The sequence below is a fragment of the Uranotaenia lowii genome, chromosome 1, assembly GCF_029784155.1.
Source record: "Uranotaenia lowii strain MFRU-FL chromosome 1, ASM2978415v1, whole genome shotgun sequence".
Lineage (NCBI taxonomy): Eukaryota > Metazoa > Arthropoda > Insecta > Diptera > Culicidae > Uranotaenia > Uranotaenia lowii.
In genome coordinates this window covers 101,638,351-101,654,131 of record NC_073691.1, presented here as the reverse complement: position 1 = coordinate 101,654,131, position 15,781 = coordinate 101,638,351, and positions in this window count along the sequence as shown.

Below are 15,781 nucleotides of genomic sequence, written 5' to 3'. Positions count from 1 at the left end.
ATTTGATGTCTGAATTCTGATTCTGAATTCTGATTCTGAATTCTGATTCTGAATTCTGATTCCGAATTCTGATTCTGAATTCTGATTCTGAATTCTGATTCTGAATTATGATTCTGAATTCTGATTCTGATTCTGAATTCTGATTCTGAATTCTGATTCTGATTCAGAATTCTGATTCTGAATTCTGATTCTGAATTCTGATTCTGAATTCTGATTCTGAATTCTGATTCTGAATTCTGATTCTGAATTCTGATTCTGAATTCTGATCCTGAATTCTGATTCTGAATTCTGATTCTGAACTCTGATTCTGAATTCTGATTCTTAATTCTGAATCTGAATTCTGATTCTGAATTCTGATTCTGAATTCTGATTCTGAATTCTGATTCTGAATTCTGATTCTGAATTCTGATTCTGAATTCTGATTCTGAATTCTGATTCTGAATTCTGATTCTGAATTCTGATTCTGAATTCTGATTCAGAATTCTGATTCTGAATTCTGATTCCGAATTCTTATTCTGAATTCTGATTCTGAATTCTGATTCTGAATTCTGATTCTGAATTCTGATTCTGAATTCTGATTCTGAATTCTGATTCTGAATTCTGATTCTGAATTCTGATTCTGAATTCTGATTCTGAATTCTGATTCTGAATTCTGATTCTTAATTCTGATTCTGAATTCTGATTCTGAATTCTGATTCTGAATTTTGATTCTGAATTCTGATTCTGAATTCTGATTCTGAATTCTGATTCTGAATTCTGAATTCTGATTCTGAATTCTGATTCTGAATTCTGATTCTGAATTCTGATTCTGAATTCTGATTCTGAATTCTGATTCTGAATTCTGATTCTGAATTCTGATTCTGAATTCTGATTCTGAATTCTGATTCTGAATTCTGATTCTGAATTCTGATTCTGAATTCTGATTCTGAATTCTGATTCTGAATTCTGATTCTGAATTCTGATTCTGAATTCTGATTCTGAATTCTGATTCTGAATTCTGATTCTGAATTCTGATTCTGAATTCTGATTCTGAATTCTGATTCTGAATTCTGATTCTGAATTCTGATTCTGAATTCTGATTCTGAATTCTGATTCTGAATTCTGATTCTGAATTCTTTTTTTTTTTTGTATACTGTTTATTTTAAGAGGGATTAACCTTTAGCTTTCACCCTCTGCGTGTTAAAAAATTACATGATACTTATCTTAGATTTCATCGTACAATGCACATCTTTTTAGGTATGTCACTAGTTTGTCTTCACTTTGTTTTTCGTTTTTAAGTATAGTTGCTAGTTCCTCTGATGGTAGTAAATCCTCTCTCTGTAGCGAGTATTTTCTGCAGTCTATGAGTAAATGCTTCACGGTTATTATAACACCACACGTGGAGCATATTGGTGTTTCTTTTCTTTCCAGGATGTATTGATGTGTGATTGTAGTGTGTCCGCTCCTCAGCCTAGTGAGAATTTTCTGCTCTTTCCTTATAACTCGATCACTCCATTTTCCTGTCGTTGCTTTGATTTCCCTCAGTTTCATGTCCCGTTCAAGCTGCCAGTTCCGATCGTGTGTTTTCCATAGTTTATGTCTGACCCATTTAAGCGCGTCCGCTTTGGGTGTATTGATATTGTGAATTTTTGCGTCTCTTCCCAAATTTGCTAATCTGTCTGCCTTCTCATTTCCAACAATACCCACGTGACTCGGTACCCAAACCATCGTAACATTATCTCTGTTTTTATGTTTCAATATCTTTCGAATAATTGGATGTTTTAAACCTGTTTCCAGACTTGCCAGTACACTAGCCGAGTCTGTGTATATAACAGTAAGAACGTTTGCCAGATGCATTGCTTGCTGAATAGCAGTTGCTTCAGCTGAAAATATCGAAAAAGTTGATGGTAAGCCGCTTGCGACATTTTCTTCGGTAGGACTGTATATTCCATAGCCTATTTTTCCGTTAGACAGTAAACCATCTGTAAATATTTCTTTTCTATTACAGTAGGAGGTGTTTTTCAGGTTAGAGTATAACGAGATGGCTACTCTTTTGTTGCTGCCAGTTTTGAAGTGTCTTTTAATGGACCAGTCTATTTTCAAATTATTTTCGAACCAATTATTTAGATTTTCTGACGTTAATTTCAATACACGAGGTACCGTAAACTGGGGGAACTTTAATCAGCGGGGTAACTTTGATCAACATGAAATTTTTGCAGATAATCATCATTTACTAAGTATAAAGTTGAAATTTCTGAAAACTGTTTACTACGTTTGAAAGCCTGTAAATTGAGTTACAAATAAGCTAAATTTGGTTTTTATTAGAAGATTTTTTAAATTACTTAAAATATAATTTTAAAATCTTAAAATATCTGGTTTTTTGAAGGCTCACAAACAAACATCTCTCCTGATCAAATTTAAGCATTTAGGAGCAAATGGGTTGTTTAATGTGAAAGTTCAACTATTTTTCTTGGTTAAGGTTAAGTTTAAGTGTTATTTTTATGGTCATTTGATAATAATTTTTGGATATTGAAAAAAACGGTCATTTTCCATGAAAAACCCTGTATTGGAAAAATGGCTAAAAACTCTATCAAATGGTAAAGTTTGAAGAAAAAAAAAAGAACGTGGGAACAATAGGAGGACTTAGGGAATTGCATGAAGGTAAAATTTCATTTGTTTTCGAGGCCAAAAAATATTGAAAAATGTTTATAATTTTTGCCCCTAAATGTATGCAGCAACATTGTCCATCTTTCGAGTATATTTGTTTTTGAAAGAAAACGTAGAAAATTTCAATTGAGTCCAAACAAAAAATTACTGTTATCGATGTTTTGAGCCTTCTGTGCTTGATGACATCAAAACAATAAATTTGAAGATGTTGAGATACGTAAAAACCCCAGTGATCAAAGCTACCCCGAAACTCGAAATCTGGTTTTGTAACAAACATTTAATTGTGACCACAAATGTCGTTCGAATTTTCTGCAATCCATGATCATGATTAAAGCTCCTCACCTCAGTAAGGGTTTTAAAGCTTTTAGGTATTACGAAAAAGCAACCCCTTCCAAAATATTCTAAAATGAATGAAAAAAGTGATCAAAGTTTCCCCAGTTTACGGTACTCGAAAATTGGCATATCTATCTGACAATATGTTTGCTCTATTAAGTAGATAATTTTCGCTGTGGTTAACCCTTTCTTCAATCCAGATGGCTTTTCTGGCCCAGCTTTCGGCAACAAGTGCCTCAAAAGGCAGCACACCATTTTCAACGTAAAGAGCATTAACTGGTGTCGTATAGAAAGCGCCTGACGCTGTTCTTAACATATTATGATACGTTGTTTGTACCTTGAAAATTTCTTGTGGCTCGAAGATTTCCCACCCGTAGAACAGTTTGGACATTATGGTAGCAAATCCAATTTGAAGAAGAGTATCCCTGCTTCCAAGGCTACTGATAGTTTTAAGAAACCGAACTCTGATTTCGCAATCTTTTTTAAGGTTTTGTATATGGTTATTAGCATTACCTTTTTGATTGATCGTGACACCCAAAATACGAATGTTTCTTTTTCGTTCTATTTCGTTTCCATTTGCTTCAAGTTTTTTATGTTGAAAAAACGGTGTCTGCCTTTTGTACCAGAGCATGTGTGGAGGAGTGTGCTTTTTTTGGCGTTTATGGTGAATCCATTTTTATCAGCCCACCTGATAACTGCATTCACACCTTTTTGCAAGTTTTTTTGACAAATGGCTGTGAATTTACTACCAAAGATCAATAAGATATCGTCCGCATATATCAAAACTGTTATTCCTCTAGGGATGGATTCAAACACTCCATTTACCACAAGTATAAACAAAGTGGGTGAAATGACTGATCCTTGTGGTACACCTGTTTCTTGTGGCCTAGCAGAGGAAAGTGCTCCACTAACTCCCACACGAAATGTTCTTTCTTTTAAAAAAGTACTAATTATTTTATAAGTTCTGTTTCCAACTTTAGCTTTCTCTAAAGCTTGCAATATTCCAGGACGCCATGTTCGATCGAATGCTTTGGATAAATCAAGAGATACCAGTTCCGAATGTTTATTTTCGTGGCGATGTCCTGTCAGGATATCTTTCAGATTACTAAAGTAACTGGTGGTGCTTTTTCCGCTTCGAAAAGCATGTTGATTTTGGTTAAAGATGTTGTTTTGTTCCAAATAGTATTGCAATCTATAATTAACCATGCGTTCGAATATTTTAGCCATACAAGAAGTCACTGATATTGGTCTGAAGCTTGAGGGGTCATCGAGTTTGGGGATGGGTATGATGATGCTGAATCAAAGCAATCGAAAGATTCCTTTTAATTCAACCACGGTAGAAAGAGTTATATGAGTCAGTAAGGGTTTCCTGAAACATTATACTTATCGGTAAGTTGTTCGATATCATCCTCGTCAACTCTGCTTCGTTTCTCCAGAATCCTCGGATGTTCCATTGGAGAACCAGTGGTCGACCTCGAGGCGTTGCAGATCGAGATGAGGCGGTGGTTTGTGTGGGTGGATTGAATGTTTGGTCGGTTCGAATAGGTCCTCTGCTCGTACCTTCACCGGGGTCAAATTGCGACGCGTTGTGGTTCAATGATCTGTGAAGGTGGATCGAGTTTGAGACTTATCTGTGGGAATTTGTTAAGGAACTTACCCGCAAATGTCCCGGGTGCCCCCGTACGGCACGCTCCCGACGAACATCTGGCGTCCCAGGATCATGCCAGGCAGCCGACGGGGGGCGTAGGCTTTGGGACAATGTTGCACTCATCTGGGCTGTGGGAGGAGGTTCACCTTCGACGGGTATGAAGATTGCGTTCCGGAGGGTTCCCCTGCCATCCCATATATTACCCGGGATCCGTACTACACTTTCGGAGATCCCGTGCCACAGATGGTCTGGAAGCTCCTTAAACTGGTAGTGTGGTTGTTGTGATGGTAAGTATCTGATAGATGTTTCAATAGTAGTCTGCTGGATGGTTGGAGTGAATCTGGTTGTAACTTTTTCTGCTAGCACTTTACTTCCGAAAAAATTTATCTTTACTTTGTTTGTTTCTATCGTCGTTTTCACTTTGCTGCTCAATATGTTCCATTGCATCGTCGGAACTTTCGGAAATTTCAACTTCTTCTTCCTCTTCCTCTTCAGCTTCTTGTTTTGCGTTTTTGTTTTTCTTTTTGTTATTAAGTGGCGATTGTGGTCCTCGTTTTCCTGTCTTTTCCGAAGTTTTGGTTTGTTGTTGGCTTGCTTTACTTGCTTGTCTTGTAGACATCGGGGGTGGTAATGTGGATTGCGAATTTGTCGATTTTCTTGGAACGGTTTTTTGCACTTGGAAACCTAATTGCGGTTGCTGTTCTTGACTTTGATGTTTTTGTAGCTGTTGTTGAAGTGTTTTATGGAACTGATCTTGTTGGTTAGAGACTGGTGTTGTTCTACCGGATTGGCTGGCAGGAGTGGTTGCTCGACTGCGGTTTTTCGTCGGTGTCATTGCTGGTGAAATGTTATGCTCTCGAAGATAATTCTTTACTCTTTCCTTATACATAGAAAATTCACTTTCAATTTTAGAAAATCTTTCATTTTCCTTCATCAGCACTTCAATATTTTTTGTTAGGTTTTGAACATTAGCTATCAACGTCTCAATGAGTTTGTCTTTTTGAGCACTGTCCGCGTCGGTGATCGACGCATAGGTGGGTTTAGCGTTTGGCATGCTAACCCTCTTCCGAGCTTCCGCCCAGGAGATGGACTCATCTGTTTTAACACGGATGACCGCTTCCTCATGGCGATACAGAGGAAAATTCCTCTCCTCTGGTGGGTTCACCACCGACTGGTATATGAAACCGATCGCGTCTGGTAGATTTTTGAACTTCTGTTCCTTCCATCCATTTCATCAGAAGCTGAACGTTGCAACCAATTTTGCTAAACGTGTTTCACTCTTTTCATCCCGAGCAACCAAGAACGAAATCAACCAAATCATTCGAACAAACCTGAGGTTGAACGATTATCCGATTGGATTGATCAATGGGATCATAAACCGTCTCAATGAAAAGGACAACACCCAAACAGCTATGGTAGCGGAAGATAATAAAATTACACGTTCGCTCACAAATATAGATGGTCTTACCGCCAACATAACCAAAACATTGCGCTTGGAATATACTGATATACGAACTGCAAGTAAGCAAGTAAAAACAATTGGGTGTCTTTTTCCGATCATAAAAGACAAAACGCCGCACGATGAACTAACCAACGTAATATACAAAATAACATGCAAAGGACATTGGAAAACAGATGAAACACAGGAAGCAGAAAACTGCGAAGCATGCTACATAGGATGTACTACGAGAAAATTAAAGCAACGAATCTCACAACACAGGACTCAAACTAACGAACTCAAACGCCTATGGAACATCGGATACACAAAACAGGACTACGCAATACAACAACTTTGTCAACAAACAGCATTATTGGAGCACGAAATAGCTATGGATCATCTGTTCGACATCAACAAAGCGGATATCATCGACAGATGTGACAACGAGAACAAATTGCTGATCCTGGAGAGCTGCCATACAAAAACAACAAAGCACGCAATAAACCTAAAAAAAGACACCGAAAACATACACTCAACATACGCAATCATTTTTAAAACACTTCAACACACAAAAAGAAAAATAAACTCAAAACATGAAAACACCAACACAGAAACAGGAATCCAACAACAACCTGTAAACAATAGCACACACTAGCTGAACCAGATCAAAGTAAAACAAACAGTGAAAAGTGGTGACTGTGAAAAATCGAAAGCAGTGAAAATTTAATCTAAATATAGGAGGAAGTACGAATTTTCACACAGTAAGTCAGATAGCACTACATAACACTAAAATCAAAAATTAATCACACAAATTATTGTAACAGAACAAATGACAGCTTTATCCGATCAGCCGAATCAAACCTGACAAGAAATACGACACATTTTAGGTAAGAACCAGATAATCTCGTGAAGAATTTTTTGATAATTTAGTTTACACACAATAAATTTTGCAGTCCCTGATGACGATCCTATATGGATTGAAACGTTGGAACAATAAATAAATAGTCGTTTTCACTATTTAAAAAGACTGAAAGCCGAAAATCACATCTCGGAATTCTGATTCTGAATTCTGATTCTGAATTCTGATTCTGAATTCTGATTCTGAATTCTGATTCTGAATTCTGATTCTGAATTCTGATTCTGAATTCTGATTCTGAATTCTGATTCTGAATTCTGATTCTGAATTCTGATTCTGAATTCTGATTCTGAATTCTGATTCTGAATTCTGATTCTGAATTCTTATTCTGAATTCTGATTCTGAATTCTGATTCTGAATCCTGATGCTGAATTCTGATTCTGATTCTGAATTCTGATTCTGATTTATTTCTTATTCTGATTCTGAATTAAGATTCAAAATTTTTGATTTCAGATTCTGTTTTGTTATACTCTAATTTCGCGACAGGAGTGTTTTTTTGTCCTATTGATACCCTAGTCACTCAATTTTTTTCCACATCTCAACTATACCATACGTATAAAGCATACGTAAATAGAAAGAAATTTAGTCAAACAAGGCGTGTTTAATGAATTTGTTTTGCCACCACCGTGCCGTGGTGAAGTGGTAAACTCACTTTGAACATCTACGTATGTATACAAAATTGGATTGGATGGCAACAACCTATAATTTTCCATGCTAAGAGAAGTAGCATCAAAGCAAATAAACACATTAACACTGTAAACGCTACCCATTCAAGAGACCTTGAAATTATGATGTTCACTTTGATGTTACTTCTTTTGGCTCTATGGCTCTCCGCTCAGTGTGATGTAGCCTCACAAGGGGATTCGCCAGGTATAAAGTTAAAATTAGGATGGATAGGCCGGGGTTGGAAACGGATGGAAACAAATATCAACGGCAAAATTAACAATTTTCGACTTGGTTTTATTCTGGCCGACAGTGTGTTTATTGAGACATTATAGAAGTTGGACGCAGCAAAGGTGTGATTTCGAGCTTGTTCGATCTTCTTTTATGACCCTTAGGAAGCGACATCCAGCTAGGAGGTTCAATTGTTACCTGATAGGTCATACAACCAACGTCTTGTTGGTCGTAAAATATGATAACAGTTACTGGCCGCCTCATTCACCTTTCGTTTTGGCCTTTAGCCCAGGACCAACACACTCGGCCCGGGTGGAAGAATCGGATCATAGGTGGTAGCAACAGGAAGCCTTCGGACCACCTATATGTTATCTGTCCTTTGTGTCCACGGCTTTTTGTGACGACTCTGTTATCTTTGACTCTAAACAATCATTAGATGTTTCCACCAAGACTTTTCCTTTACCTTCGTTAGAAAACTTTTCATAAGCGAAAAGCAAACGAACTCATTCGCGAGAGTGTACGATGGACTAGCAAGTAGTTTTTATTGTTTTTATGCTTAGAAAACATATTTTTAAAGTCATCTAGATGTAAAAATTTCTGATTTATTTGGAACCAGAAGTCTGATTCATAGGTCAGAATTCAGAATCCAACAGGGTTTATGGAAATGTGCAAATAACAACATACAGTGTGTTCAATAAGTTCCAATACATAGTCTATTTTTTGTTTCGATTTTACTATCATCATATAATGATTTATGTGAACTATTCGTGATATTAAGAAGTTTAATACTTTCCACAAAGTTCTATCTGGATATCAATCAGTTATCAAAACAAAAGTTTAAATAATAAAAAAAAATTAACGGCGATTTCAAGCTCAAATTCGCTCTGGGAACTCGCTATTGTAGGTTTACAAGAAATTTGAAACCAAATGGTAGCTGTTATCAAAAATGAAAATTTGAAACCTATTGAAAATAAATGAATTTTGTAATTTGACTGCATGCTCAGGATAAAAGATGGAACATTAAACTAAATTAAACATTTTCGACAAGAATGTAGAATAAATAGAAAATAACATAAACTGAAATAAATACCTTGTTGAGGATGTGATAGCTAATATTTATCTTTGAAAATACTCATCGCCACGCTGCCTGATTGGGTTTTCTAAAATTAAAAAAAAAACACTCTAATTGCCATATCCCAGTTACAAACTCTAAAATCAAGACCTCAAGCTAATAGTCTAGCAGTATGTTTCTGAGTACGTGTATAAATTCATGCTTGACTCGCTAATGTCGTTTATGCTACTGGGCGGGAAAACAGCATGATTTTTGCCCAATCCCTAATTCTTTCCATCATCGGCTAGCTAGGCTAAGTTAAGTAGAGGTAGAGTAGGGGTATATTACCCAGCAAGAATACGAAAAGACCTCCAAGTTGTTGTGCGTATCATTTTCAACGAAGTTGACAGAATGGAAAGAAACTAAAATTGGCCGCCCGGATAACTGTATGTAGCAGGCCGACCGAAAGAAGGCAAGGGAAAAGAATTTTTTAACTTTTCCAATCGGTAACTTTTCAAAAGTGGAAGCTTATGGCGAAGTCGATCCAGCAGGATGGGGCGAAAGAATCGGTAAAAGAAAAGGACAGTCAGATAGACAAAGCCTCAACTATCGCTCTTTTATCTTTTTACCTTGAGCCTCAACGTATAAAGTTGGGATACTCCGCAATAAATCACAGCGTGAAACCAATGTTTTGAAGTTATTATTCTTGTTCGGCAAATATTGACATAAAAGAAAACACCTTTGCATTTTCTTTTGCATTTTGTGCTACTCGAAGGAAAAAGTGTTGTGAAATTTATTACCAGTTTATGTTATACAAAAAGATTAAACATCCAGATACTCTCAGAGAAACGCATAACGTCAAAAAAAATTGCAATTTATCGGTATTTAGTATCCACTTATGGTGGAGCAATTTCTCGTGTGAGTTTTAACACCATCATTCTTTAAATGGAAAGAAATCTTCCACGTTATCGAAAACAGTTTTAACATTAGTAGCGCTTGAAAAAATAAAATTTTAACACGCCCTAAATCAGGCATGTCAAACTCGTTTAGGTGTGCGGGCCGCTTTAAAAAATTTCTAGACGTAGAGGGCCGCAGCCAAAATCAGTTAGAAAACATAACATATTAGTTTCGCGGAGATTAGATACAATACAATGGAATATAGTTAAAAGTAAACTTGGAATGAAATTTTGCGTTAAATTTTTATTAATGCATTTAATGTTTTACATCTTATATTATAATGCATTATATCTATTGTCTTGATGCTTGATATCTTTTCTGAGATACTTGTTTATTAATATCAGGTTGAAGTTAATTTGCCACTGACACATTCATTATTGATGATAAATTTGTATCAGATAATCTTGAACGATGAGAAGTTTTTATTGCTTTCATAATGGAAAAAACTCCTCACATAGATAGGTACTTGCAAACATAGCAAGAATTCTGGCAACAAATTTCCGTAACTCAACGCAGCGTTCAGGTAAATAGCTGTAAAAATTCGGTACAGCCACTTCAATGTATTTTGCTTTTAATAAAGAATTGCACTGCAGCTCTATCAACTCTAGTTGCAAATTATCAGCAGCATTTTCAGAAGCAAACGAAAATGGAGATACAAACAACGAAAATTCTTGCTCGTATGAATTAAAGTCAAGAAAACGGCTTTTGAATGCATCTAGTAACGATTCTAGGTGAAGTACGTATTTACCAAATGATGCAGCCTCATTTGATCTTTTCAGTTCTTGACACGTAGAGAAGTGCACAAGGTTTTCTTTGGAAATTCGGTTTATCCATAACAGTAACTTCGCTTGAAAGTTTTCTACATCATCACAAGCACTTATGATTTTTTTTTCCTTTCCTTAAAGTTTTAAGTTCAAATCTTACAGGTGGCCAGTGAGATCAACGGCAAATGTCAAATCCTGAACCCAGTCGTCTGCTTGAAAATGTTCAACAGGTTCATCTTTCATTTCCAAAAATAATACAGTGAGCGAAATAAGAATAGCACCACTATGTGTTTTGCTTGTTAAAATATGAATGATTGAAAATTACGAAAATTTTCTTCCACAGTTTGTTCTGAATTGCTTAACGGATAAATCAAGCATAAGTTTACTTTTTTTGGACGTAGCAATTGGCGTTGAGGACCAAAAATTTGGAAAAAGGGTGCGAAATAAGAATAGAACCACTTGAGCTTTTCAACAAAAACAAGCTTATTTTTAAAAATTTACTGTGTAAAAGTGAATAATAATGCGTTTACGAATTATTTGAATAAATAACTGCATTTTAAGGAGTTTTTCAGAATTCCAAAGGTTTTCATAGGTTTTAATTGGGGGGTTTTAAGAGATGTTTCTCTGGCGTTAAGGAATTTGATATTTGAGCTGTAATTCTTTACCAAACTACTTATTTTCTTCATAAAAATGACGTGAAATGATGAAACAAACATTCTGGATTATTTTGAATCAGAAAAAATAGGTTGGAAATCAAAAACTTTGATTTTGTTCAGTAAACCACACTTTATTCCAGTTTCAAGTCGTAGATGGCAGCACTATCTTGCAGTTAAAACCAAATCTAGTCTAAATATTGATTTTCCAGGTTTATTTAGGCCCCTATTCATCATTTTGAGGTATTTTCTCATCACAGTTTTGTGGAAGTTCACGCTGCAGAAAGCTTTTCCGGATTTGCAAAAACATTACCACTCCAAAAATGTACAACCGCCAATATTCCTGTTCATCTCAACTTCCGATTCAATTGCAAATCATACCAATAATACTGCTAGCCGTCTGGTCCATCAAGCCCCATTGCAAAGTATAACTTTATTCTGATAATCGGTCCAAAACATTCACTTTTAGTAACCTTGATGCAATTCAATTTTTTTTGGATTTAGTGATCTTAGAATTTCCAAAGCGTTCACACGGTACATTGATTTATTTCTTGATCAAAATCATCCAGTACTTCCTAATTAATCCCGGATATTCGAAAATGGGCATGAATTTGGTTAAATGGCAAGATAGTGCTGCCATATATAACTTAAATCAAGAGAAATAGTGTTTGACTATTAAAAAACATTAGTATTTTTGAATTCCAACCTGCTTTTTGGATTCAAACTCAGCCTCAAATCTATGTTTCATCATTTTGCATCATACTTATGAATGTGTAATGAAGAAAATAAGTAGTTTGGTAAACAATTACAGCTCAAATATCAAATTCCTTAACGCTAGAGGAGCATCTCTTAAAACCCCCTAATTAAAACCTATGAAAACCTTTGGAATTCTGGAAAACTCCTTAAAATGCAGTTATTTATTCAAATAATTCATAGAAGCGTTATTATTTATTTTTACACAGTAAATTTTTAAAAATAAGCTTATTTTTGTTGAAAAGCTCAAGTGGTTCTATTCTTATTTCGCACCCTTTTTCACATTTTTGGTCCTCAACGCCAATTGCTACGTTAAAAAAAGGTAAACTTATGCTTGATTTATCCGTTAAACAATTCAGAACAAACTGTGGAAGAAAATTTTCGTAATTTTCAATTATTCATATTTGAACAAGCAAAAAACATAGTGGTGCTATTCTTATTTCGCTCACTGTATTATTCCCTCTCGTAGCAAAGCAAAATCTTTTAAATATTTTGAGGCAGAAAAGCCAGCGTCATTTAGCACACTTTGAAACTTTAATTGCTTTGCGCATAATGCCTCTTGGTGAATACCTAATACATTGAAAATGAGCAAATTTGAAATTGCTATCGGTGTCCTTATTATCGCAAACAGATTTGCACCATTAATTGTATTAAAATCCTTATTCAGTACTTATTTCAGATTTTTTTAAATTTTATCTTTATACTTCTTTGAACGGAAAAACACTACAACTTCCCAAAAAGTATATGGAAAACCGCACAACAAAGAAACTTTGAAGCGTGCTATCTCGAAAGTAGCTTTTGTGCACTTATACCCCTTTGGCTCTGAGGGCCTCATATTGTGATAGCAATTGTTTACAAAAACTCGAACTTTATTTATCGACGTCAAGTTTCAAATTTAAAATCGACCTCTGAATCCGAATAGAAGTCAAAAAAATATGTGCGAAGAGCAGTTTATTGGTAAGATTATAGAAAAAGATAATTTTATGAACAGTAGCTGAAGATATTTTTCAAAACCACAATAATTTTTTTCATTTTTTTTAAACTGCGGGTAAATTAATAATTTTTTTCATTTTACAATTTTAATCACAAATTTAATCTCAGAAAATGAATAATGTTTATATTCACGCTTACGTACATCTTCAATTTAAAAAAAATATCACAATATGCCTGTTGTTCCTTCGGTGAAACAAAAATAATAGAACCAAAATACTTGGAAGATATTTATGTTGTTTACGATATGAATGTTTACACACAATCCTCCACGGAAGCGGGAATCACAGCAAACTGTGGTTCAGAGAAACAAATTTCAGCATCAAAAAACCTTTGCATTAAGTTTAAAACCTTACATTCAACTTTAGTTTTTTGCAGTAATATTTTACATAAAAATCAGAGGTATTTTTTTGTGACAATTTAAGACAGGGCTTCGCGGGCCGCATTGACCAAGGCCGCGGGCCGCATGCGGCCCGCAAACCCCCAGTTTGACATGCCTGCCCTAAATCTTGTAGCTTAGCTAATCTTAGGTTAGATTGTTTGACTACTCATCTCGACTTTAAAATGTTGAATCCGAAATGTGCCTTATTAATTTTAGTCAATTCAAAATAATCATTATAAGTGTTAATGAAGTTTCAATGTGTGCAAATCGAAGCTCACAATCGCAGAAGTGGCTCAGTAGAACAAGTTCTATGTGTTCAAGTTCAGCAAGTTCAATAGTTGCTACTCAGGGATTGAAAAAAAGACTATCGACTAAGAAAGGCCAACAAAATGGTGCTTGGGATTAGCAGCATATTTTCATTGCACAGAATGCATGCTCTCACTTTGAAAATTATCAATAACGGTGCCGCAAGGTCCTAGTAGTCTATGAGGAAAAGTTATACTATGATAAATAAATATTTTTACTCTTTATGATCAATCAGCATCAGCACTTCTAGTGTGATCAAAAGAGGTTTAGTTGGTGACTTTAGTTGGGGAGCCTTAATTGCACCCATAGTGGACTTAGCAGTTAAGTGCTGTCCTTGAATTATTCGCCAGTCGTTCCGATTATTGTATACAGTCCACTGAAGAAACTTTAAAATTATTAGGATGATCCGGAACATTTTTCGGTCCTTCGAGTCGGATCTGTGGCCAGTAAAGCCACAGTGCGGACAGTGCGAGAGAAATCGGATTCGGATCAATCATTAAGCGGTTTGTGCACGGCCATCGCACTTTAGGTAGCTCGCTCGGTGCGGTGTGCTCGTAGTGCTACTCGTATAAAACTGCAACTTCAGCCAGAACTTCCTTCAAGATCAGTCGTTGGTTCTTCAGTCTTTTGTCGCCAAAAATTCGCCAACAACATATTTTAAATCGCAGCCTCCAGAATGTTGTGTCATTTGTGAAGATCGTCAGTATAACATTGTGCAGTGTCGAACACTGAAGAATTGGTCTATGTCAGAAAGGTTTTCGGAAGTGCACAAACGTCGTTTGTGTTTAAAGTGTTCTCCTTCGACCGATTTCTTTCAAAAACGGGTTTTCTTAACCCTCATCCGCATTAGATTTCATTACCCTAATCAGCACTAGGAGTGTCAATTTGACACTCCAAGCTCAAATCGTTATAACTTTTGGCGTGTTAAACCGATTTCAACAAAACTTACATCAAAAGAAACCTTGTAATGTCAGTAAAATATGTTTAGAACATTATATACAGCTAAAGTTACAAGTTTTCTCGTTATTCAGCATGAAAGAAAAAAATCCGAAAAAACACGCCTCACGAAAACTGCTGTAGTTCATATATTACACGTCCAAAAAAATATTTGCCTTATGCATATGAAAGCTGAAGTTAATGCCTACATCATGAAGACAAGATTTTTTTTTTTAATTTTTTTTTTATGAAATGGTCAGAAAAAGTTCAAAAAAGTGGTCTAAAAAACCTACTTTTCATTCGATTGCTAGTAAATACTGTTTGAGCGATGGTAGAGTGTTTTAAAAAATATGACAACAAACTTTATTGAAATTCAAACATTTTGCTGTCTTTAGATTTTCGATGCAACAAAAATTGAATTTACTAGAATTTTTCAAAGTTGGCTACTTTGCGCAATTTTTTCACTAATTGAAATTTCATCTGTTTTTGTGGTCCTCCGTCAGGTTGTACCCGGATTTTCAGTGTTTTCTCGCCGTTTGACGCAATCAAAACTATATCCATTAAAAATGGAATTTAATCTACATTCTAGTGAGGTGCAAAAAATCACGCTGTGAGATTTCACAAAAATATGGAAATTATAAACGTAAAATCATTCCTGAATTTCTAGAACTACAAGCAGCGCGTCCAGCGAAATGTGTTTGTTTGCTCTCCGAGTAGGTACGGTGGGTGGTGATTTGGGCAGAGAGCGAAGCCGACAGACGAAATAATGATGCGTGTCGTACGTTTCTTGGTTGGAAATTTTCTATTGATAGTAGTTCACGTTTGCTTGTCACGACACGCATCATGATTTCGTCTGTCGGCTTCGCTCTCTGACAAATCACGGGCGTTTATCAGTTTATCGGAATTTATCAGTTATGTTCAACATCTAAGCTAAAAAATAAGAGTTTCATTGAAATCATGATGTTTATCAGTTTATCGGAATTTATCAGTTACACTCATCATCTAAGCGCACTTTATTTGTAATTTCTCACTTTATTTTAAAAATGCTGTCATTAAAACAAATTGTGAACACAACTTTTTCAATTAAATTATAACACAGAACTTAATTTTACCA